The sequence below is a fragment of the Pleurodeles waltl genome, chromosome 2_2, assembly GCF_031143425.1.
Source record: "Pleurodeles waltl isolate 20211129_DDA chromosome 2_2, aPleWal1.hap1.20221129, whole genome shotgun sequence".
Classification (NCBI taxonomy): Eukaryota; Metazoa; Chordata; class Amphibia; order Caudata; family Salamandridae; genus Pleurodeles; species Pleurodeles waltl.
In genome coordinates, this window is record NC_090439.1 from 773,531,403 (window position 1) to 773,555,684 (window position 24,282).

Consider the following 24,282-nt stretch of genomic DNA (forward strand, 5'->3'; position numbering starts at 1 on the left):
TGAAAGTTCAGGCTGACCGTGACGGGGTGTGATTCAGAGACAGGGACTAGCCATGGCCAGCTGAAAGAGTACCTTGTTTGAGTCAACATTGAGGAAGATGCAAAGAGGAGGAAAGGTGATGCGTCGTCATTGATCCTTGGGATGGAGGCGATGAATCGGCTCTGAGCCGCGCAAATTGGGAAGTGCATCTGAAAAGGACGCAATGCACCTGTGCACTTGTTCCTCGCAGAAGTGACAATGCATTAGCGTTGATGGCAATGCAGTGATTCCAAGCAGCACAATGGCATCAATGTGAGGTTTCTGGTCAAAGCAGCACTTTATACCCACTTCCAGGCGCCAACACTAGATTGGCACCACTTGGCAGGGCAAGACTCACAGTTGGCAGTGTCCAAGTGCTGTAGCAGGAAAGCTGGCGGTCTTGTGTCCCTGAGACTTTGGGAAACTGGAGACCCCACAGCTGGCCCCTCAAGACACTCTGGCCCTCATTCTGACCTTGGCGGTCGGCGGAGAGGCGGCGGTCGGACCGCGAACAGACCTGCCACTTCCCCACTCCGACCGCCACGGCGGTCATGACCGACGGGCTGGAGTTTGCGCACTCCGGCCCGGCGGTCGCCCCAAGACCGCCACCCGTATCATGACCCTGCTTACCGCCGCGGTTTCTGGCGGTTTCTGGCGGTCGGGAACCGCCATGCGAACCATGGCGGTAGGCACTATCGGGGCCCGGGAATCCCTTCCCTGGCACTGATAGGGGTCCCCCCCACACCCCACTGCCCCCCCGAGTCCTCCCCCCACCCCCTCCACCCCCCTTCCACCCCCCAGAGGTGGTACGAACCCCCTCCCCACCCCCACCCCGAAATGCACATACACGCACCCCGACATGCACGCACCCCAACATGCACATCTGCACACCCCCATGCACGCACACATCACACAACACCCCCCCACCCCCTCCCCTCACGGACGATCAACTTACCTTGTGTGTTGGTCCTCCGGGAGGCGACGGGAGCCATAGGGACGTGACCGCCGACAGCACACCGCCAACAGAAGACCGCCACACAGAAATGTGGGTCGTAATTCTGGGGGCGGTGTTCTGCTGGCGTGGCGGTGGAGGTTGACCAGTCTCCACTTTCCCGCCGACCGCCAGTCTGGCTGCCGGCGGTTTCCCGGCGGAACGCTCCCAGCGGTCGGAATGCGCACAGCGGCATACCGCCGCGGTCGGCGGTCTTCACCGCGGCGGTAACTCGGCAGTCTTGCGAAAAGACCGCCGAGGTCAGAATGAGGGCCTCTGAGTGTTAGGTTCAAGTAATGTGGGTCCAGTCCTTCCCACCCAGACAAGAGGGCAGCAGAGAGCAAATCAGCAAAGTAGAAGTCCAATAGAATAGCAGTCCAGCAGAGTGGCAGTCCTTCTAGCAGCACAGCAGTCCTTCTTCCTGGCAGAGTACCCAAAGGTATAGAAGTGTACTTAAGTGCGGTTGTCTGTGGTCCATTATTTATACTTTGGTGCCCATTTCTGGAAGGTGGGAGAAGTTTCAAGACAGTTGCTTTGAAGTGTAACAAATTCCCTTACTCACCTGTCCTGGCTCCAAGCTGTCTGGAGTGACAATAGAGGGTAGTTAAGGCCTTTGTGTGCTGATAGGGCACAGACATTTCAGGTGTAATGGTGAGCCTTTGCCAGCTCTTCCCTCCCATCCTGCCCAGGAAGACCTATCAGGACATCAATGGCACACAAGTCACACCTAAGCTCCAATTGTGTGTGGCCAACTTGAGAGAATGTACAAACCCAGCCGTCACCCCACCCCAGATGTGTATTGGAGACAGGCTGCAGGCACACAAGTCTAAGAGCAGAAACATGTCAACTTTCTACAAATGGCACAATAAATGCAACTTTATCATTGAAGAAGCTTTATCATTACAATTCTATAAGTACTAAGCATGATATATCAACCTCCTCTCAATCAGGAGTTACAGCTTATTAAATATAATCAAGAATACCCGATGTTATCCTATGAGAGGGGTAAGTCTCACAGTAGTGAAACATGAATTTGAGAGTTTTTTCTGACTACAACTTGTAAAACTTAAAACTACATGTCTTAACTTTTAATTACATCTCACCCTGCCCTATGGGCAACCTAGGCCTACCTTACATGTGCCTTATATGTAAGTAAATGGAAGGTTAAAGCTTGGCAAGGGGTTTTAAACACCAAGTCGACATGGCAGTGTAAACTGCATACACAGGCTCTGCAATGGCAGGTCTGAGACATGCTTTAAAGGCTACTTATGCGGGTGGCATAATCAGTGCTGCCAGCCCTCTAGCAGTATTTAATTTACAGGCCCATGGCACATGTAGTACAATTCATTGGGGATGTCTATGTAAATTACCATACCAATTGTGGATGAGCCAATCTCACCGTATTTTAAGGAGTGAGCACATGCACCGTAGCACTCAATAGCAGTAGTAGTCCAACAAAAATAGGTCCAGCAAAAATGGAGTAGGAGAGACAAAACTTAAAGGGAAGATCACCCTAAATCTGACAGGCCTACCATATGTCACCCCCAGCTGAATGTGAAGGTAGAAAAAGCTAGATAGACCAATAAACTTTGGCATGGTCTGACCCAGGACGGTGTTCCATTGTATAGTCAATTCCCTGCAGGGAAATAGGCCACCTTGGCAATTCTGGATTCTCACTCCCCATTTTCATTAGCCACCTGAGGGTCCTGTTGTCTGTATGAACCCAGAAGTGAGTCCCAAAGAGGTATGGTCTCAATTTCACTTTTGCCCAGACCACAGCAAAGGCTTTTGTCTCAATAGCACTCCACCTCTGTTCCTGGGAAAGTCACCTTCTAGAGATGAATAAATACTACAGACTGATCTAGGCCCACCTTATTTACCTGTGATAGAAATGCCCCTATCCCAATTTCCGAGGGATCTGTTTGAACAATGAGCTCCTGGGAGAAGTCAGGGGCCTTTAGCACATGGGCTATGCACATGGTATATTTAGGGGGTCAAATGCTTTCTTACAGGCCTCCATCCAGATCATCTTCTTGGACTGCTTCTTGAAAGTCAGCTCCATCAAGGGGGCAAAAATTGTGCCACACCCCTTTACAACCATCCTGTAGTAATCAGTGAGGCCCAGGAAGACCCTGACTTCTGCTTGTGATTTTTGGGGGTCCCAGGCCAGGATGGTCTCTATTTTGGCCTGAAGGGGCTGTGCCTTACCCCTGCCTGCTATGTATATATATTGCAATCAAGAAAACTGTACCATCATCATCATACTGACACCGGACATGTACTCCAGGACCGGATTTCACAAGAAGCATTTATTGTGTCAAAACATTTCAATCTCTATGATCTTTGTCACAGTCATAATGGAAGCTATGCCCAACTTGCTTTAAAGACATATCAACAAGCCATTTAACAAACACAGAAGAGATAATAATGCATTTCTCCTGTGTAAAGAGAAAACAGACTTATGCATGTCAGTAACCAATAAATGTAATTGCAAACAAAAAGCATGTCTGTCCCTTACGGAAAAGTGTGTGTGTGTAAACTACAATTAGAACCAGAGAAATTGTTAGCTTAATGGCCCTTATATATGTAATTCATTAGCATTTGAACACACAAAAATCTCGCATTTACAACTATATATAAATGCACAGTGTTTCATCTTACTCATAACATTTTGTTTTGTTCATGAAGATCAGTGAAATAACTTAGCAAGATACTTATTTTTTGGTGACTATCGATGGTGTCTCTCTTCACACTTGTATAGACCACGACCACAGCATTTCAGCACAAAGACACTTTTTTAGAGACAAGACTATCCACTTTTATGATCACTCTATGATGCTTTTAGAGATGCTAAGGCCCATATTTATACTTTTTGACGCACAACTGCGCCAACGCAGCTGTGCGTCAAAATGTTTACCGCCGGTTAACGCCATTCCAACGCGCCATGCGGGCACCTTATTAATGGAATGACGTTAGCCGGCGCTGCGGACTGGTGTGCGTAAAAAAAAAAGACTCACACCAGGCAGCGCCGGCGTATGGGAAAATGGGGGTTGTGCGTAAAAAAATCGTGCAAGTCAGGTCTGAGGCAAAATTCAGGCCTCAAACCGGATTTGCGCCATTTTTTTTTTACGCCCAACCTCCATTGACATGACTCCTGTCTTAGCAAAGACAGGAGTCATGCCCCAATTATCTCTTATTAGTGAAATGTGGTCAGTGTCTAGAAGCCAGGGTGTCTAGAGGTAGCTGTAGGAAGAGCCGTCAAGGCTGAACTAGGAGACATGCAAAGCACTTGCAATACCACTATACCACTATAGTCACACATGAAAGATGTACTCAGTCTTACAAAAATAAAGGTACTTTATTTTAGTGGCACAATGGCACAATACTTTGGAGACTATACTCCCTTAGGAGGTAAGTAAATTACACAATATATACACTAGTAGCCAACAACAGGTAAGTACACAGTAGAAAATAGTGCAAATAGCAAAAATCACAATAGGTTGCAAAGGGCCTAAGGGTAACACAAACCATATACTAAAATAGTGGAATGCGAAAGTCGGTTTCCCACCTAGGCAAGTGTAGTGTGTAGGGGGTGCTGGAAGTGTAAGAAAACACCAAAGGTAAGTAAAATACCCCACTCCAGAGCCCAGTAAAGCAGGAGTAAAACACTGTAAGTTTCCTAAAACACACTAGAAGTAGTGATAGAAGATAATGCAAGAACCAGAAAAGACTGCAATACCCCAATGATGGATTCCTGGACCTGAAGAACTGTGGAAGAAGGGGACCAAGTCCAAGAAGCACTGAAGAATAAAGGGAGAACAGGAGCCCCTGCTAACCTGGATGAAGGTGCAAAAGAAGAACCACTGGTGAGAACACAAAGTCAGTATTGCACCAAAAAAGACAGATGTGGGTTTCTGGTTGGTGCAGAAGATGTCCCACACCGGGTGGATGAATGTAGTCTGGTTTGCGTTGCTGGATTCAACCAACAAGCCTTGGCACATACAAAGCTTGTGGTTAGCAGAAAATGGCATTGCCCGGGACCAGGAGGGACCTGGTGGACTCTACCCAGGAGCAACTCACAGAGCCATCAGAAGATCAGGTGGTGCACACAGGAGTCCCACAGCACGGGGCAAAGGAGGTACAAATGGAGGCCCATGCAGCACAACATAAAGGATTCCCATGCTGCAGGAGAACCACTCAGGAAGCTCTGCATCACAGGATGGAGTGCTGGGGGCACACAAGCCTTGGCAACTGCAAATCATGTGGTGCACGGGTGTACTGTCTTGCGTGGGGAGCCAAGCCCTTACCTCCACTAAATTTGGACAGCTGTATGTTGGGACTGTTAAAGTCACTTTAGTCCACCACTCGTGTTGCTCCATCCACTCCTGTCGTCTGGAGAGGGGACCCAAGCTATCAGTCGGCGCTGCAGAGAGGTGCTTACTGAAGCAGGGAAGTGACTTCATCACTCCACTGGAGATTCCTTTGGTTCTTCTGGTGCAGACTGAAGACAAGCAGTCCTCGGAGGATGCACAGCCTGGAAACTGTTGCAGTTGCTGGCAGGAGCTGTAGTTACAATTTTGCGGAAGTCCTCTTTGCATCTTTGTTGCAGTTTTGTGGAGTTCCTTGAGCAGTCAGCGGTTGATCCGTCGGTAAAAGATTAAGTAAAGGATGCAGAGGATTCCTGTTGGAGTCTGGGAATCAGAATCTGGAGAAACAGCCAGAGGAGAGACTCTAAGTAGCCCTGAGAGAAAGATTGGTTATCTAACCAGGTAAGGACCCATCAGGAGGGGTCTCTGACATCACCTGCTAGCACTGGCTACTCACGTGCTCCAAGAGTGCCCCAGCATCCAAGATGGCAAAACTCAGGGACACTCTGGAGGAGCTCTGGACACCATCCTTGGGGTGGTGAGGGACAGGGGAGTGGTCACTCCCCTTTCCTTTGTCCAGTTTCATGACAGAGCAGGACCTGGGGGTCCCTGAACAGATGTAGGCTGGATTATACAAGGAGGGCACCATCTGTGCCCTTCAAAGCATTTCCAGAGGCTCTGAGAGGACACCCTCCCCATGCCTGTAACACATATTTCCAAAAGGAGAGGGTGTAACACCTCTTTCCTAAATGAAATGCATTGTTCTGCCTTCCTGGGATTGACCTGATCAGGCCTCAGGAGAGCAGAAACCTGTCTGTGAGGTGGCAGCAGCTGGGGCTGCCTGGAAAACCTCAGAAGGTTGGTATGACAGTATTGGGGGTCCACTGTGGAGCCTCCAGAGTGCATGGGATTGTGAAATCAATATTGGAATCAGTATTAGGGTACAATTCCCAGTAGTCACATTAGTTGGCCATATACGGAGTTACCATTATGAAGCTGTACATAAGTATTGAACTATGTCCAGTACACACTTAAAATGGCATCCCTGCACTCACAATGTCTGGGAAAATGGGCCTGGACAATGTGGGGGCACCTCTGCTAGTGCTGGGGTGCCCTCACACACAGGTACTTTGCATCCAGCCTTCAGGGTTGGAAGACCTGACGTATAGGTGACTTATAAGTGACCAGGTGCAGTGAAAATGGCTATAAAATAGTGAATGCACTATTTCACACAGGCTGCAATGGCAGCCCTGTAGAAGCCTTTGCATGGGCTTCCTAATGATGGCAAAAGAAATGCTGCAGCCCATAGGGATCCCCTGGCAACCCACTGGCCTGGGTGCCTAGGTACCATATACTAGAGACGTATAAGTGGGGAACCAATATGCCAATTTGGAGTGAAATACTGAGTTACCAGCATGTAGTGACACATCTTGAAACAGAGAGAGCATGAGCACTGGGGTCCTGATTAGCAGGACTCCAATTACAATTAAGAAAACAGTGAAACACACTGACAAGCAGGCCATAAACCATAAGCACCCAGTAATACAATAAAAAACACACTGACATCAGGCAGAAATTGCAGGTAACAGGTAACATTCTAAAAAGAGGGTACAGTTGGCACAGTGACAGACAAGTTTCCCTGGCATATTTATGGGATGCTGGGAGGAACAGTTGGTAGGGACTGATCACAATGAGGAGTGGACTAAACACATAGGTGGCCATTCCGATTTGGCGGTCTTTACTGAAGACCGCCGTGCAAGTGGCATCTGAAAGACCGCCAATGATGCTGCACTGCACTTAGATATCAAAGTAACATCACACTGAACACGGATCACACAACACACCAACGCACACAAACACCACAGAGCTCATGCACATACCACTACCCAAACACACAACAACAAACAGCACACCCAGCATCCCTGCACAACATACAACCCAACCCACAACCCAACCACAATAGCACCACAAAAAAATGAAATTCACAGATAAGGATCTGAGGGCAATGGCTGACAAAATCCACAGAGTGGAGCCGCAACTTTTTGGAGCACAGGTCCAGCAGACATCCATAGCCCAGAAGAATGACTTATGGTAGAGGATAGTCGACAGGGTGAATGCAGTGGGGAACCATCCATGCACAAGGGAGGACATTAGGAAGAGGTGAAATGACCTTAGGGGAAAGGTATGGGCCATGGCTTCCAAGTACCAAATCACCATCATGAGGACTGGTGGTAGGCCCCCACCACCTCCCCCAGAATTGTCATGGTGGGAGGAGAAGTTCCTGGCCATTCTACATCCAGAAGGGCTGATGGGAATACCCAGTGGACTGGACACTGGTAAGTCAACTACACTCCTCGGCCAACATGTCCCAGTGTCCAACATGTACCCCCAATGCCTTCTCACCACCACACACCAACCTAACATGAACAAGCCTACCATGTACCCAATACCCACCCTTTCATGCCACTGCCCCCTACTGACAGCATTCACTCACAGGCCCACCTACTACATGGATAATCCACACTACAGCAAGTACCACAACTACCACAATGCAACACACCCTACCCTTGCATGACCGATACATCCACTTCACATCTCTGCAATTGCACGTTAAACCATGTCACCCCCATCACCAATGAGTATATATAATGTACATCTGTACATGGCAACGACAGTAGCAAGACAAACATTAACTATACTCCAAAATAGTATTAAGACACCAGGCACACGTCTTTCATTTTGTCCAGTTAGTGTGATGAACTTCTTTATTCCACCTGATATTTCTTTGCATCTCCACATTCAGCCAAGCCAACACGTGTTTCGTCTGGGACAATCACCCAATGACTTTTTCAAGGCTTATCAAGGCTGTGAACAGTAATCATGAAATAACAAGAATCTCTCAATGATTTGTTAATTGTTCAGTTAAAAAATATTATTGTGTCAGTTGGTGCTCTTCAATTCAAATGTGGAAACCTTAAATAACATATTCCAGTTATATATATGTATTAGTCAATCAAACAATATACATTCTCATGCTTAGTATACGAGTCATCATAGTCCTGAACCATAAATACATAATACTCTAAGTGCCCCCAATTTTTTGTTTTTAATGATTTGTGTATAGAAGTATAATGCTATGCATGCACACACATGTGGAAATCTTTTCTGTTCCCTATAACCCTATAAAGCAAATGGAAGAACTTCTGAGTCTGTACCTTATATGCGAATTTCACCTCTCTCTCAGAGCACTCCCTCTCATATGTTGTAGTTAAATCTTGTGCTGAAGCTTCTATATCAAGAGGAAAACATGATCTTTTGAACGAAGAGGAGCTATCTCAAATACCCAGTGCATTAACCACAACGAGTCCACTGTTATAATTGCTTACCTAATTATCTTCCCGAACAGTTGAAAAGATACGGATAAGAATATCTTGCACACAAATCTAGCATTTATCCTAAAAATACCCTAGTGCTGTATGAATTCATAGTTTAAATGACTATCTAGATTCAAAACTATCCAATGGTTCACTCCGTATATCCACTCACCGACAATTTAGTCAATCTCTACCTCCGCAAGTACTTAATATTATTGTAACAATCATTGGTTGTTAGTTCACAGGGTTTAGGGTGGTTCCCTGTCAGAGCACCGTCTATTAATCAAGAGTTAAGTTTACGACATATCAATATAAATACTGGATTGTGAGCGACAAATTCCCACCAAAACCACCTTTTTTATTATCATATACTCCAAAATAAGCCCATTGCAACATTCTACTGATGGTAACACAAGCAATGGACTAGTAGCTGTCAATGCCATTACTGCCCTGCAAATCCAGTCAATGATAACATACAACCATGTGTGTCACTGCTTCAATATCATCATCTGACACAATACCTATCATTCCACAGGTCTCCCACGTACTGCCGCACAGCAGAGGAGGCCAGTAACAGAAAGCCCAGGCCTGGAAGCAGGTCCAATAGGGGAGGACTCCCCTGAAGGTCTGGATATGGACGATTAACCTGGCCCATCAAGCATGACTACTCAGTCCACCACCACCAGCCTCACCCTGCCCACAACTGAAACCACCTTCCCTGTTGCATCCAATGCGCATCATAGCCCACCTTCCTATATCTGTGTCCCAAGGTCACATCAAACATCAGTGCGCCCCACAGGACAGGGGCAGGAGTCAACGGTGCGAACTGAAGATAATGACCTTCCTGGTGTCAGTGGGAAGGGGCACAATGCATCAGGGCACAGACACACGGGGCAAGGGCCAGTGGGAGGGCAATTGTGGCCCAAGGGATGAGGCAGGTACAGGACACGACTGGCCAGGATGCCGTCTCCAGAGTCCTGAGAGCCTACCCGCAAACCCAGGACAAGATGGGGCCAGATACTCACCACCTTGCAGGACACTCAAAGGCTGAAGGGGAATACCACTGTGAGGCCATGCAGGAGTGGCAGGCACTCAATGCTACCATGGTCTCCATGTTAGGGGAGTTCAAGGAATTGAACAATATCCTACAGACAACCTCTACCCAACAGCAGGCCCCATCCAGTAGTCAGGCAACACAACTACCATTAACATCAGCACCTGCTACTGGAGTGGAGGCCCAGCAGGAGGACCCACAGGCTACCAGCACCCCTACCCCTGCAGCTGAGGGAACCCCGCGTAAAAGAGGTCAGACATCCTGCAGGACCAGAGGCATAGATCAATCCCCCAACCTGAAAGTGATTCCCATTCTGAACTGTCACCCTTGTGTGCCACTGTTACCACTTGTTGGGTGTTCAAAACCAAGTTCACATCATACCGGGCAAATGGATACAGGACCAATGAAACAGCTGTACCATCCACTCTGATCAGCACCTAGACCATTAATTCACTCATGTGGACTGTGAGTCATACACGTAATAAACACTTCATTGTATGTAGTGCCAATCCTGTTTCCTAGCAACAAATAGATAAACATGTCGGCACTACAATAATGTTAAAGTGACAGATGTACAGATGTAGTGCGACACTCCAGCAGGTGTGTAAGTACATCCACATGTACTGATATCCAGTGTCAACAATGCCAACAGGTAATACAGTAATCACCTTGCAGCCAGAGATGTGTCTTGAAGAGGGAAAATGAAATGGAATCAGGCACAATGTTGTAAGGCATGTGAACTACAGTCATACATCCACAGCATTTAAACACATACACAGGATGGCTGGCCCAGCAGCTATGATACCACATATGTAGGGGCCTACGTAGGCTCTTCCACACGTGTAGGACAGGAAAGATGTCACATAGGTATCATCCTCTATTGTTCACCTCTCTGAGTAGTCAGGAACAGGTACTTGTCACACAGCAGCTGACACTGCAGCATGACATGACTACGCAGCAGGACAAGACTGATAAGTCCCCCTTAAATTTACCCAAACAGGCAGACTGAGGACTCTAAACCTTTGGTAGAACTATAAGGCTGTACAGAAATTGCACCAGCATACCACACATGTCCTTAGCAGCAGTGCTTTTCCACTACCCCTCATGGTAAGTCAGCTACCTTTCAGGGTCCGAAACCAAGATAGAACGCTGTAGTCCCCACACACACCTTGATGCATGCTGGATACAGACTGGCTTCAACAATAAATCTTCCAAATGCGGATGATATACAAATCACACATATCTGTACATCATTGAAAGTAGTGACAAATTACATCAGTCCTGTTGTCATGTTCCTCATCCTTGTCTGACTCCCCCTCAGCCTCAGCATCAGAGTCACCGGCCCCAAAAACTGCTCTAGAATCAATGTCCCCCTCCTCCAAAAGTTAGATGTGCCTTCTGAGGGCCAGATTATGGAGCATGCAGCATGCAACAATGATCTTGCAGACTTTCCCTGGTCGGTACTGTAGGGCACCACCGGACACATGGAGGCAATGAAAACTAGCTTTCATGAGACCGAAAGTCCGCTCTATCACTCGCCTCGTCTGGTCATGTGCCCCATTGTACCTATTCTCCCCCCCCGTAGTTGGATGTCTCACAGGTCACCTGTGTGGAAAAGGGCACATGACTATAGATAACGTGCTAGGCAGAGTGCAGACTGTGTTGGGAGGGGTACAAGCGTCTGACATGGAGAGTAGTACACATAGCTATGAGCCAGGCACTTTCACCCTGGAGTTGTGACATCATTGCAGGGACACTGCTGTTCCTCAGGATGTAAGAATCATGAACTGATCCAGGGAATTTAGTGTTTACATGTGTTATGTACTCGTCTGCAAGAAACACTACTTGTACATTGAGCAAATATGTTCTCTACTGGTTTCTGTAGACCTGTTCATTCGTCCTCGAGGTACCAAGGAGATCTGAGTCCCGTCAATGGCCTTAGTTACATGTGGGACATTTGTGATAATATATGCAATTCAGTAAGTTGTGGAAACCTAATGTATCTGTGCACATGCTTGAGTAGGACATCCAGCACATCCTGAAACACCCTACTGAACTGGTGCTGTGACAACCTTGCAACCAGTTCCACAGTAACCTGAAAAGAGCCACTCGCTAGAAAATGCAGGACTGACAACACCTGGACTGTTGGAAAAATGGTATGGGGTTTTCTCAAATCCAGCAGCAAGGTCTGGCCTCAACTGGGCTACCAGTTCCCTGATGCACAAACAGTTAATTCGATAGGTCAGGATGATGTGGCGCTCTTCCATGGTATCAAGATCTACGAGTGGCCGGTAAACTGGTGCATTCCTCATCACTCCTTTGTGGCTATATCTGGGTGGAGAGACAAACAACAATCTGGAAACCTGTCACAATGTTGTGCACCAACTATGACAGTCACAAAGTTTTGTTCATGCAAGTTGGCTGTCATTTAGTGGGAAGATACCTTACTCCACACTCCATTCCTAACCAGATGATGGTGCATAATCCCTGTGACAATCGATGTATACAAGACATGTAAACATACACCTTCCATGTGTTCCACTATACGGATCATAAATACTGACAACTGTAGTGACAAGTGTTGTGATGCCACCAGACACTCAATACATATGTCATTATCCACATGTGTGACCTAATGTATCAGTTTGTGATGACATGCAGGTAATTACGCATTGTGAACCCAGGACAGTCATGTTACAGACTAATATGGCATCCGCCTGTCCGGCATGCATTGGACAGCTGGAAGTGACCTTGTTCCGCTGGCGGAAGTCATCATGGGGGAAGACGGTCTGAACTGCCGAGCACCTCCTTGCTGGGTAACATTGATGTCTGTGGGAGACTGGGACCAATGACGATCATGACCGACGGTGACTGTCATGACCGCTGCAGTCGAAACCACCATTTAGTATGGGACAGCTCAATAGACTCCTGGCATTCAGGCAAGACAGACTTCCACTTCGTGTGCTGCTGTGTCCTGTATCTTGTGGCAATGATGGCACGCACTGCAGGGGATAGGGCCACAGCCTTCACTACAGAGGAACTGGAGAAACTGGTGGAAGGGGTCCTACCCCTGTATGGGCAGTTGTACGCTGCTCCAGGGCAACAGATCAGTATAACGTCCTTTGTCCCACATGTCAGGTGGAGTTTGACAATGTATGTGTGTGCACATTGATATGTCATGACTGATCATGTGTTTTGCATGCACATGATATGTGGGGTATATTGGCAGTGTGCATGGTCCATGTATGTTGTTTGTTGCCAAAGGTTTCAGCTCTGTTGGTATTAATTACATCATGTTCCCATTTTCGGAATGTTTCCCATGCAGGTAAGGGCCCACCAGAAAAAAGGGTTATGGAGAGCTATTGCCAAGGAAGTGCGGACCCGGGTGGGGTCCATAGCCGTCAGAGCACCCACTGCAGGAAGCAGTGGGAGGACCTGAGACTCTGGGCTTGGAAGTCCGCAGAGGCCCAGTTGGAGACAGCCTTCGAACGTGTAGGGGTGCCCATTGGGCTTTTACACCCCTAATGGCCTGCATACTGGTGGTGGCCTACCCAAAGTTGGATGGGTGCTTGAGGGCAGCCCAGCAGCCACAAGGAGGTAATTGTTGACTGTAAGATGACTTCTGCATGGTTGTGTGCTGTGACCTTCAGTGGACTTGGGATTTACGTGGTCAGTTGAGATTTAGGGAATGTACAGTTCTGGTTGCAACACCAATCATGGAGGAGTGTGACATGTTAGCTATCTTGAGCCATGCAGGAAAAGAAGTGGTGGTACTGTGACACACGTTCAACTGTACATATGGGTTGCTCAAGTATTCTATCATTTCACTGGCTACATCCTCCATCTATGTGTGTACTGTTGTAGTACAAGCTGATCGTATTGGCACTGTATTTGGGTAATGACAGGCATGTTTCATGAACATTGCAATTGCTTCAATTGCTACATCAATGAACCTCTGTACCAGATGTACTCCACACATTCCTGTCAGTTAGTTTGTGTGTTCAGTTCCTCTGCCAGCACTGCATCATCACACAGTGGTCTTGTTAGCATTCATGTCATACCCTCAATCACCACAACAGCAGACTCACAGACACACACCCCACACACCACATCCGCACTCACCGCGATTACCATCTCTGCCACCTACAGCACATCAACCTCACTTGTACACACCACCAGAACATTCACTCACACATCTCCCATTCTCTCTCCCTGCATCTCTACCCCTCCTCCCAAGGTATGCACATGCACCCAATCACCCACCTAACATTCACCCACCACACACATGCACACATTGCACACACCAGCATCCACTTACAGCATACCAACACTTCAGGCAAACACTCCGTCTACTTCTATTCCCAACCCTTATTCATGTGACCGCCCGTGTACCTAAGAAAGATTTCCTTGCTGCCCTTGACCTCTTCCCTACCCCTCTCCCACCCTGTGTTACGCCTAAATGTAGGGTCCCCCTGCCCCTCCCAGGCCCTTCTACCTCCCATTCCTCAGGTGCCCCGCCTCGTATTTTCCCAGCTCCTCCACAAAAAGAAAAAATCCACCCCTCCCAGTGCCAGAGTCACCACTCTCAAGCCCAAACTGAAACATGCCCCTTCCAAATCCAAGCCACCCCCACTACCCCAAACCCTGATGTGCCTGCCTGTCCCATTGATGCCTCTATGATGTGGAGGCCTATTTGCGTCAGGAGTCAGGTTAGGGCCATGATATGTGGACAATGTGTCCTGCATTCCTGGGCAATGGATGTGCCATTTTGCGCATTTTGTATATAGTTAATTTTTATATTTTGTTGTACAATTCAACAGCCCACATTGCTGTGGTTTGCAAGTTGAGATGCTTTCCAGGTTTCCTTCTACATGGTGGTATGACATCTCTGTGCAACGGTGTGTGAGGTCTGTGTATGGGTTGTGTCTGTGTTGTTGCATGCGCTAGGAAGCTGGGTTGTGCCATGGGCATCTTGTAATGTGTCTGACTGCTTGCTTGTGGGGTTGTATGGGGTATAGTGTGCATCCGTGTGTATTGTGATGCATGTGTGGATTTCCTTGTATGTTGGTTGTATGTGATGTGTCACCTGTGTCATTGTTTGAGTGTGTGTTCACTGCTATTGATTGTGTCATTGCTGCATTCAGTTCATGGTGTGTGTGTATGTGTGGTGTTGCACAATGTGTCTGTCTATTCCAGCGATGAGGTGTTTGTGGTCTAGTTGTTGTGTGTTTATGGGGTGTTTTTGTGGTGTTGGTGTGCGTTGTGCTGTATGTTTGTCACCTATCAGCTTGGCTTTGTGTGTGGATTGGGTACTTGGTCTTGATGCATTTTGTGCGTGCCTGTGTGTGGCCTTTGCATTCTGTGCGAGGAATGTGTCTTATGTGTGGTAGTGTACCACTGCCATGTCCTCCACTCTGTGCTAAGCATACTTACGGTTGCAGTCTTCGTCGTTGTCACTGATCCTGAAGGTGTATGGCAAGATACAACGCTGAGAATACAAGCAGTTCATTTGCCATTGTGGACGCAGAAGCATCTCTGTGCCTGGAGGTGGGTGTCTCCTTTTGTATATCCAGATATCCTGGCAGTATGGTGACTCGGTATGTGGTGAGCGGGACATTGGCTTCCGCCAGCCTGAAGTTGGCTTCCGCCACCGGATGCTGCTCATTGGCAGTGGCGGTGCTGGCGGTGAGTTGTCTGTGTTGCGTTGGGTTCACCGCCTTACTTGTTCTATGGCCACCTGCTCCGGACCCTGGCGGCGGTCAAACCACCGCCCACCAGCATGGCGGTCAAGTTACCGCCAAATTCGGAATGACCACCATAGTCCTCTGGACCAGATAGATAAATACTTATTTATTATCCGGGACGGCACTGAAAGTACCTTTCATGACTTTTTCAAATGCATTTTGGAAAATGATCTGAATGTAGTCTGCACTTGTAAGATTGATAAGAAGGAGATGGAATTTCTGAACATTCTTGTCCAGATAATAGATGGTGTAGTTCACACCTCTCTGTATCACAAGTCAATAGCTGGAAATATTATTTTACAATGATAGAGTCACCACTCCAAGAGCCTGAAGTGGAATATCCCTTATGGGGACCTCCTCAGATCCTGATTGTAGCAGCTCATAGTTTTCCCAGGTGGAAGAAAAGAAGATGGCTGAAAGATTTAGAGCTAAGGGCTTCCTCAGAAAGGTCTTACAGGCGGCTATTGAAAACCGTAAGACTGAAATGCAGACATAAGCTACTCATAACAGGTACCAGAAAAAGGGAAGGCTCTAATCAAGTCTGTTTAATCACCACCTATAATGTTGAATCAAATACTGATTTCAAGACACTGGCATCTTGTGAAATCTGACCCAGTGATTGTTTCTAATTTGCCATCTCACCCCTCTGTGATGCACAGAAAATCACCTTCTTTATGGGATATGTTGCCACACAGTCACATGAGTTCACAGAAGGAATGAGGTGGCTCACGGAACAGGGAAAGTTTTACAAATGTGGACAGGGTAAGGCATGTAGAGCCAGTAAAACTGTGAAAACTTAATTTGTTCTCACTGGCCAAACGAGATACATTAATATGTTGTAGGAAAACTGGGCTGACTGCAGAAACCCCTTTACTTTTTGCCCCCATTTGAGCTGATACTGATGTTTCTGACTCTATCTGTGCCCTGGGCAGTGTTAACCAGTCTCAGGGCCAGTGCTATGTGTAAAATGGCACATGCAAATTAGGCATAAATATAATTGGTCTACCTATAAGTCCATAGCATATAGTAGGGCATGTAAATTTATGGACCCTAGCATAGATAGTGCACCCGTAGGTGCACTGCTGCGGTGTTCAGTGTAATTATAAGAGCATGTCTGTCTTGCTGGCTGCATTTAAGGTAAATTTAACCCCAAATTTAAACCCAAAACGTAGCCATATCAGTGAGTGGATTCAGCCAGATCTAAACTCTAAGACTGAATTTTAGCCATCTTAGGTTTTTGAAGAATGTTGCTGCCTGAGATTGTTTTTTGCCACACTTCCCAGGAAATGGTGACTCAAGAGGGTGGTGACCTGCACTCTATCGGACAGGGGCACCCATCTGCTTGCCACCCGAGGAGCAAGGAAAAATATGGCAGATCTGCCCCACACTTCAGATCACTACTAGAAAAAAACAAGAAGAAGAAGGACTGCCCTACTGGACACCTGGCCTGCACCTGGACCCTGCATTCAGAAGGACTGCACCAGCGGCACACTTTGGGCTTCACCAGGAGAAGTACTTTGCCTTGCATCTGCAACTTCAGGAGCGGATTCCCTGTAAGCTACAGTTACAAAGGAGCTAACCAGAGGCCCCTGCCTCAAGTCCTGCAAGAATAGCCCAGCTGACCAATGTCCTGTGGTCATTTAAAAATTCTGACCAGGTGCATTCCGGAAACTGAAGTCCCAACTTCCCCATAGCAAATCAGAGCCTCAGGAACCTTGGAGCAAGTTAGTGGACACTTTGAGAACCTAAAAAGTGACTTCTGGTAGAAGATCCAGATGTTTGTATAAGTTTGGAGCAATTGTTGTAGAAATCTCCATACGTTGAAGAGGTGCATTGTGGGACTTGTAGTGTAACACCGCACTCAGATGCTGCGTCTTTTTCTGTCATCGCGGATGGAACGCGCTACCATTACTCGGAGCGCTGTTCCCTGAGTTTTTTGACTACACATTCTAGGGAGCATATATTTCGGTGCCGGTCGCCCTACACTTACCTGTAGCTCTTTTTTCTCATTTTTGTTGTTGGTGGTGGGTTTGTCTGGTCTTTTTTCTGTCTCTGTCCATGTTGTGTCCATCTTGTCTTCTTCGGGTTTTTGTCCCAGCATGTTGTTTTTCTTTTATACTACTTTCTTTTTCCTATACTGGTCTATGGGCTCTTCCCAATTCACAATGGTGTTCTTTCCTTTTCCTCTGATGTCACTTCTCTTTTCTCAGTATATAAGTCAGTCAGTCTTGTTCCACCTTGCGTTGCAAACACTTCTTTCTGGTTGTGATGTTCGCTCCTGTTCTTTGTTCCTGCTTTTTGCGTTGGGAGATTTTTGCCTGTTCTTTGTTCCTGCTTTTTGCCTTGGGAGATTTTGCCTATTTTTGTTCCCTGTTGTCAAGTCCTGTTTTTTCTTGTTTTTCTTCAGGAGTTCCTGTTTGAGGTTTTTGCCCCAGTGTTGGGATTTTTTCCCTCTGGAACTCCTTCTGGAAGGTACAGTCTGCTTTGGCGTAGCCTTTCAAGCGACACCGTGGCTACTAGAAAGGGTCACCCTTATCTGGGAGTATCCAGAACCTGTAGAAGACTTGGCGGGTCATTACAACATTGGTGGTAAATGCCGCTTACCGCCGTGCAGAAGACCGCCAACACACCGCCGCGGAATTCCGCCACAGCTATTACGACTCACAGCTTGGAATCCACCAAAATCCGCCACACCAAAGATCAGTGATATAAACTGGCGATAACAAAACCTCCACCGTCACGCCAACAGAAATACGCCCACACTATCATGACCCACGAATCCACGCAGCGGTCTTTCAACTGCGGTAAACCATTGGCGGTACACACCGCTGTGCTCAAAATGCACACACATTTACAAAACACTACCACATTGGACAATCGAAATATACACACACCTGATATACATACACACACCACTCCCACAAACCCAATACAATATAAAACACCCGCCCACATCACCCACAAAACCTTACTACCAAAAATGTACACAAAGGCCAGAGAGAGACAGCACAGCAAAGACAACACCAGCATACAGAGGCACACAACACCATCACACATACACATCCAATCACAAAACACCACACACCCCTAAACATCACCCCACACATTACAACACACACCACCTCACACATCACCCACACCACCCCATGGCACCACAAAGACACCCCAGGTTTTCAGAGGAGGAGCTCAGGGTCATGGTGGAGGAAATCATCCGGGTAGAGCCACAGCTATTGGAATCACAGGTGCAGCACACCACCATAGCTAGGAAGATGGAGCTATGGCGCAGAATCGTGGACAGGGTCAATGCAGTGGAACAGCACCCAAGAACACGGGATGACATCAGTAAGAGGTGGAACGACCTATGGGGGAAGGTGTGTTCTGTGGTCTAAAGATACCAGATTGCAGTTCAGGGGGCTGGCGGCGGACCCCACAACTAACAACATGGGAGGAGCAGGTCTTGGCTATACTGCATCCTGAGGGCCTCGCAGGAGTAGCTGGAGGAATGGACTCTGGTAAGTCAACTCTTAACTATTACATCCCCCACCCTACCTGCATGCTATCACATACCCCCACCCTCGCCCTCACCCCCATCACTCCAACTCCTCACATATGTCCCACTATCACAAACCACACATCCCCACACCAAGCCCTGCATGCAACAACAAAGCATGGACACCCATCACCATTGCATGGCCACTACACATACCCACACAGACCCCTAAACAATTAGCACACAAGGTCCTACACAGGAATGCAAGCACTGGGGTACAGGGTCACCCACCCATTGCACACCATGGCAAACACACATGCAATAATCATGCCTTTACACCCCTGCAGGACCCCTACCCAACATCACCGGACAGGAGGTTCCAGACATGTCCACTCCACCCACAGAAGAGGCCCACAGTGATGACAGCAGCTCTGTCCAACTGGATCTAGATGACCAGCCCGGCCCATCTGGGACCTCGGGACAGTCAGTTCCCCTCACACTGGCACAAGCCACAGCAGAGCCTCCCCCCTCTGGAAAAACCCACTTGATACCTGATCTTTGACAGGAGAGGACCTACACTGCAAGTGCTCCTGCACCTCAGTCTGGAAGCGACAATGGCTCAAGTGTCTGGGGAAAGGGCCCCTGCCTTCACATTGGAGGAGTTGGACAAACTAGTGGATGTGGTCCTCCCCAGTACACGCTACTCTACGGTCCTCCAGACAAACAGGTGAGTACACTGTGAGCATGCTGTATGGGCAATGCCTGTTTGGAGTGGTTTGGATGGGAGATTGGGGGGGGAGAATGAGGCGTGCATGAAACAACGGTGAGTGTATGTGCGTCATGGCAAGCGTAGGAACGTGGGCCAATGACTGTGACGGTCCGGACGGTTATATCTTCTCCTATTCCCCTGTACTATTCCAACCAGAAGAAGGATATTTGGCGTGCCATCGCCAAGGAAGTCGGGACCCTGTGGGTCTACCACAGACGGAGCACCCACTGCCGCAAAAGATGGGAGGACATTCGCTGCTGGAGCAAGGAGACAGCGGAGGCCCAGCTGGGGATGGCCTCCCATCGTGACTCCCCCTGATGTTCCAGATCCTGGCGGTGGCGGATCCGGAGTTGGATGGGCGCTTGAGGGCATCACAGCAGCCACAAGGGGGTGAGTACAGTCACATTCATCTGATTTAGCGTGCATGGGAGGTGTCTTGGTGGGGGAGGTGGGCTGTGGGTACCCCTAGGACAGGGCAAGTTTTGTAGGCAAGGTCCCTTCGTAAGGCAGGCCATGTGGCACCCCACCCCACCAGTTTTCAGAGCCATCTACCCCTAGTCAGGCTACTGTGACTTCCATGTGTGCAGCAATCGGGCATAGGCCTTGTACCCCATGGCCCTGTCATTAATTAGGGAACTCTAAGTGCATGGCTTAGTGCAGAGGGCTGCTGTGTCTGTAGTGTCCGCCAACGGTAGCGGTATTGCATGCACTGAACATGTCTTTCTACTTTCTTTCCCCCCTTTCATGGGAGCTCCCTTGTGGTGGCGGCCCCATCTGTGCCCCCCGCATCTACAGGTACAGCCGCCACCCCCCCTCCAGCACTGCCCTCCCAGCAGCCCCTCAGCCTTTGCCCCGTGCCCGCTCAACCAGGAGGGTGGGCATCTCCTTCGCCCCAGGCACCTCAGCCCCTTCCAGCCCTGCTGCCCTCAGTGAGGAGGCCATTGACCTCCTCAGATCCCTCACTGTTGGGCAGTCTACCATTCTGATTGCCATCCAGGGTGTAGAGAGGCAGTTGCAATAGACGAATGCATACCTGGAGGGCATTCATTCTGGTCAGGCAGCCCAACAGCGAGCTTTTCAGACTCTGGCCTCAGCACTGATGGCAGCCATTGTCCCTGTGTCCAGCCTCCCCCTCCAACTTCCTCCACCCAGACCCAATCCCCAGTTCCTCAGCCTATCCCAAGCACACCATCAGACCAACATGCGCACACCTCAACACACAAGGGTAGCTCTGGCAAACATAAGCACCACACATCCCACAGGCACTCACAGAAGCATCATACCCATGCACACATACCAACATCCACTGCCTCCACTGTGTCCCCCTCCTCCTCGTCTCCCTCCTCCCTCCCTGTCACGTCTCCACTCACACCTGCATGCTCTACATCTTCAGCCACTACGTCCATCACCAGCACGCCCATCACCACACACCGCTCATGTGCACTCACCACCCCCACTACCATTCACACATCCCCTGTGTCCTCTACCAGTGTGTCTGTGAGCCCACCTCCCAAACTACACAAACGCAGTCACACACACACCCCACAGCCATCCACCTTACGACAGCCTACAGCCCATGCACCTTCACCCAAAGTCAGCAAACAAACACCTCCTACAACCACTACCTCTTCCTCTACTCCCAAACCCCCTCCATCTACCCGTCCCAGTGTGTCTAAAAAACGTTTCCTCTTAAATGTTGACCTCTTCCCTACACCTCCCCACCCCTTCCGTCCCCTAGGGCACGCCTTTCCCGGTCCTAACTCAGCACCTCTGCCACCACACCACCGGGAACAGTGGTGCCAGCAGTATCCGGCTTCTGGAGTGTGCCAAGCAGCAAGGCAGCCATTGTGCCAAGGAGCCAGGCCAAGGACAGTCCCCCACCTCAGAAACATAAGAAGTTGGCCACAGCCCGGAGGGAGAAGGGCAAAACATTGCCACCAAGGGATCTCCCAGGACTACAGTTGGGAGTGGCAAGACAGCTGCGCCATCATCCAAGGTGGGGAAGGGGCAGAGAAAGAAAGGGAAGTCGCCGCCAACCTGCACGGCGGACAAGACCGCCACCGGCACTGCCACATACACCGCCGCCACCAGCACCGCTTCCCAGGACACCGCCGCCACAAGCACCGCTTCCCAGGACACCGCTGCCACCAGCACCGCTGCCCAGGACACCGCCGCCACAAGCACCGCTACCCAGGACACCGCTGCCCAGGACACCGCCGCCACCAGCACCGCTGCCCAGGACACTGCCGCCACAAGCACCGCTGCCCATGCCCAGGACACCGCCGCCACCAGCACCGCTTCCCAGGACACCGCCGCCACCAGCACCGCTGCCCAGGATACCGCTGCCAGCAGCACGCACACTGAGCCACCCACCAGCACCGCTGGCCAATGAGCGCCGCAAGCACTACCTCTGTCCTTGGCAGGATGAAGCACTCTGGGCACAAAGCCCCCTCCAGAACCAGTGGAGAAAGGCATCCACTACTTAGTCCTTGGCAGGATGAAGCACTCTGGGCAGAAAGCCCCCTCCAGAACCAGTGGAGAGATACATCCACTACCTCAGTCCTTGATAGGATGAAGCACTCTGGGCAGAAAGCCCCCTCCAGAACCAGTGGAGAGATACATCCACTACCTCAGTCCTTGGCAGGATGAAGCACTCTGGGCAGAAAGCCCCCTCCAGAACCAGTGGAGAAAGGCATCCACTACCTCAGTCCTTGGCAGGATGAAGCACTCTGGGCACCAAGCCCCCCCAGAAACAGTGGATCATCACATCCACTACCTCAGTCCTTGGCAGGATGAAGCACTCTGGGCACAAAGCCCCCTCCAGAACCAGTGGAGAAAGGCATCCACTACCTCAGTCCTTGGCAGGATGAAGCACTCGGCACAAAGCCCCCTCCAGAAACAGTGGATCATCACATCCACTACCTCAGTCCTTGGCAGGATGAAGCACTCTGGGCACCAAGCCCCCTCTAGAAATAGTGGAGTATCACAAACACTGCCTCAGTTGTTGGCAGGATGAAGCACTCTGGGCACCAAGCCCCCCCCAGAAACAGTGGAGCATCACATCCACTACCTCAGTCCTTGGCAGGATGAAGCACTCAGGGCACAAAGCCCCCTCCAGAACCAGTGGAGAAAGGCATCCACTACCTCAGTCCTTGGCAGGATGAAGCACTCTGGGCACAAAGCCCCCTCCAGAACCAGTGGAGAAAGTCATCTACTACCTCAGTCCTTGGCAGGATGAAGCACTCTGGGCACTCAGCCCCCTCCAGAGCCAGTGGAGTATCACATCCACTACCTCTGTCCTTGGCAGGATGAAGCACTCTGGGTACCAAGCCCCCTCCAGAACCAGTGGAGAAATGCATCAAGTACCTCTGTCCTTGGCAGGATGAAGCACTCTGGGCACAAAGCCCCCTCCGGAACCAGTGGAGAAAGACATCCACTACCTCAGTCCTTGGCAGGATGAAGCACTCTGGGCACAAAGCCCCCTCCAGAACCAGTGGAGAAAGGCATCCACTACCTCAGTCCGTGGCAGGATGAAGCACTCTGGGCACAAAGCCCCCTCCAGAAACAGTGGATTATCACATCCACCACCTTAGTCCTTGGCAGGATGAAGCACTCTGGGCACCAAGCCCCCTCCAGAAACAGTGGAGTATCACATCCACTACCTCAGTCCTTGGCAGGATGAAGCACTCTGGGCACCAAGCCCCCTCCAGAAACAGTGGAGTATCACATCCACTACCTCAGTCATTGGCAGGATGAAGCACTCTGGGCACCAAGCCCCCCCCCCCAGAAACAGTGGAGCATCACATCCACTACCTCAGTCCTTGGCAGGATGAAACACTCTGGGAACAAAGCCCCCTCCGGAACCAGTGGAGAAAGACATCCACTACCTCAGTCCTTGGCAGGATGAAGCACTCTGGGCACCAAGCCCCCTCCAGAACCAGTGGAGAAAGGCATCCAGTACCTCTGTCCTTGGCAGGATGAAGCACTCTGGGCACAAAGCCCCCTCCAGAACCAGTGGAGAAAGGCATCCACTACCTCAGTCCTTGGCAGGATGAAGCACTCTGGGCACAAAGCCCCCCCAGAAACAGTGGATCATCACATCCACTACCTCAGTCCTTGGCAGGATGAAGCACTCTGGGCACAAAGCCCCCTCCAGAACCAGTGGAGAAAGGCATCCACTACCTCAGTCCTTGGCAGGATGAAGCACTCGGCACAAAGCCCCCTCCAGAAACAGTGGATCATCACATCCACTACCTCAGTCCTTGGCAGGATGAAGCACTCTGGGTACCAAGCCCCCTCCAGAAATAGTGGAGTATCACATCCACTGCCTCAGTCGTTGGCAGGATGAAGCACTCTGGGCACCAAGCCCCCCCCCAGAAACAGTGGAGCATCACATCCACTACCTCAGTCCTTGGCAGGATGAAGCACTCTGGGCACAAAGCCCCCTCCAGAACCAGTGGAGAAAGGCATCCACT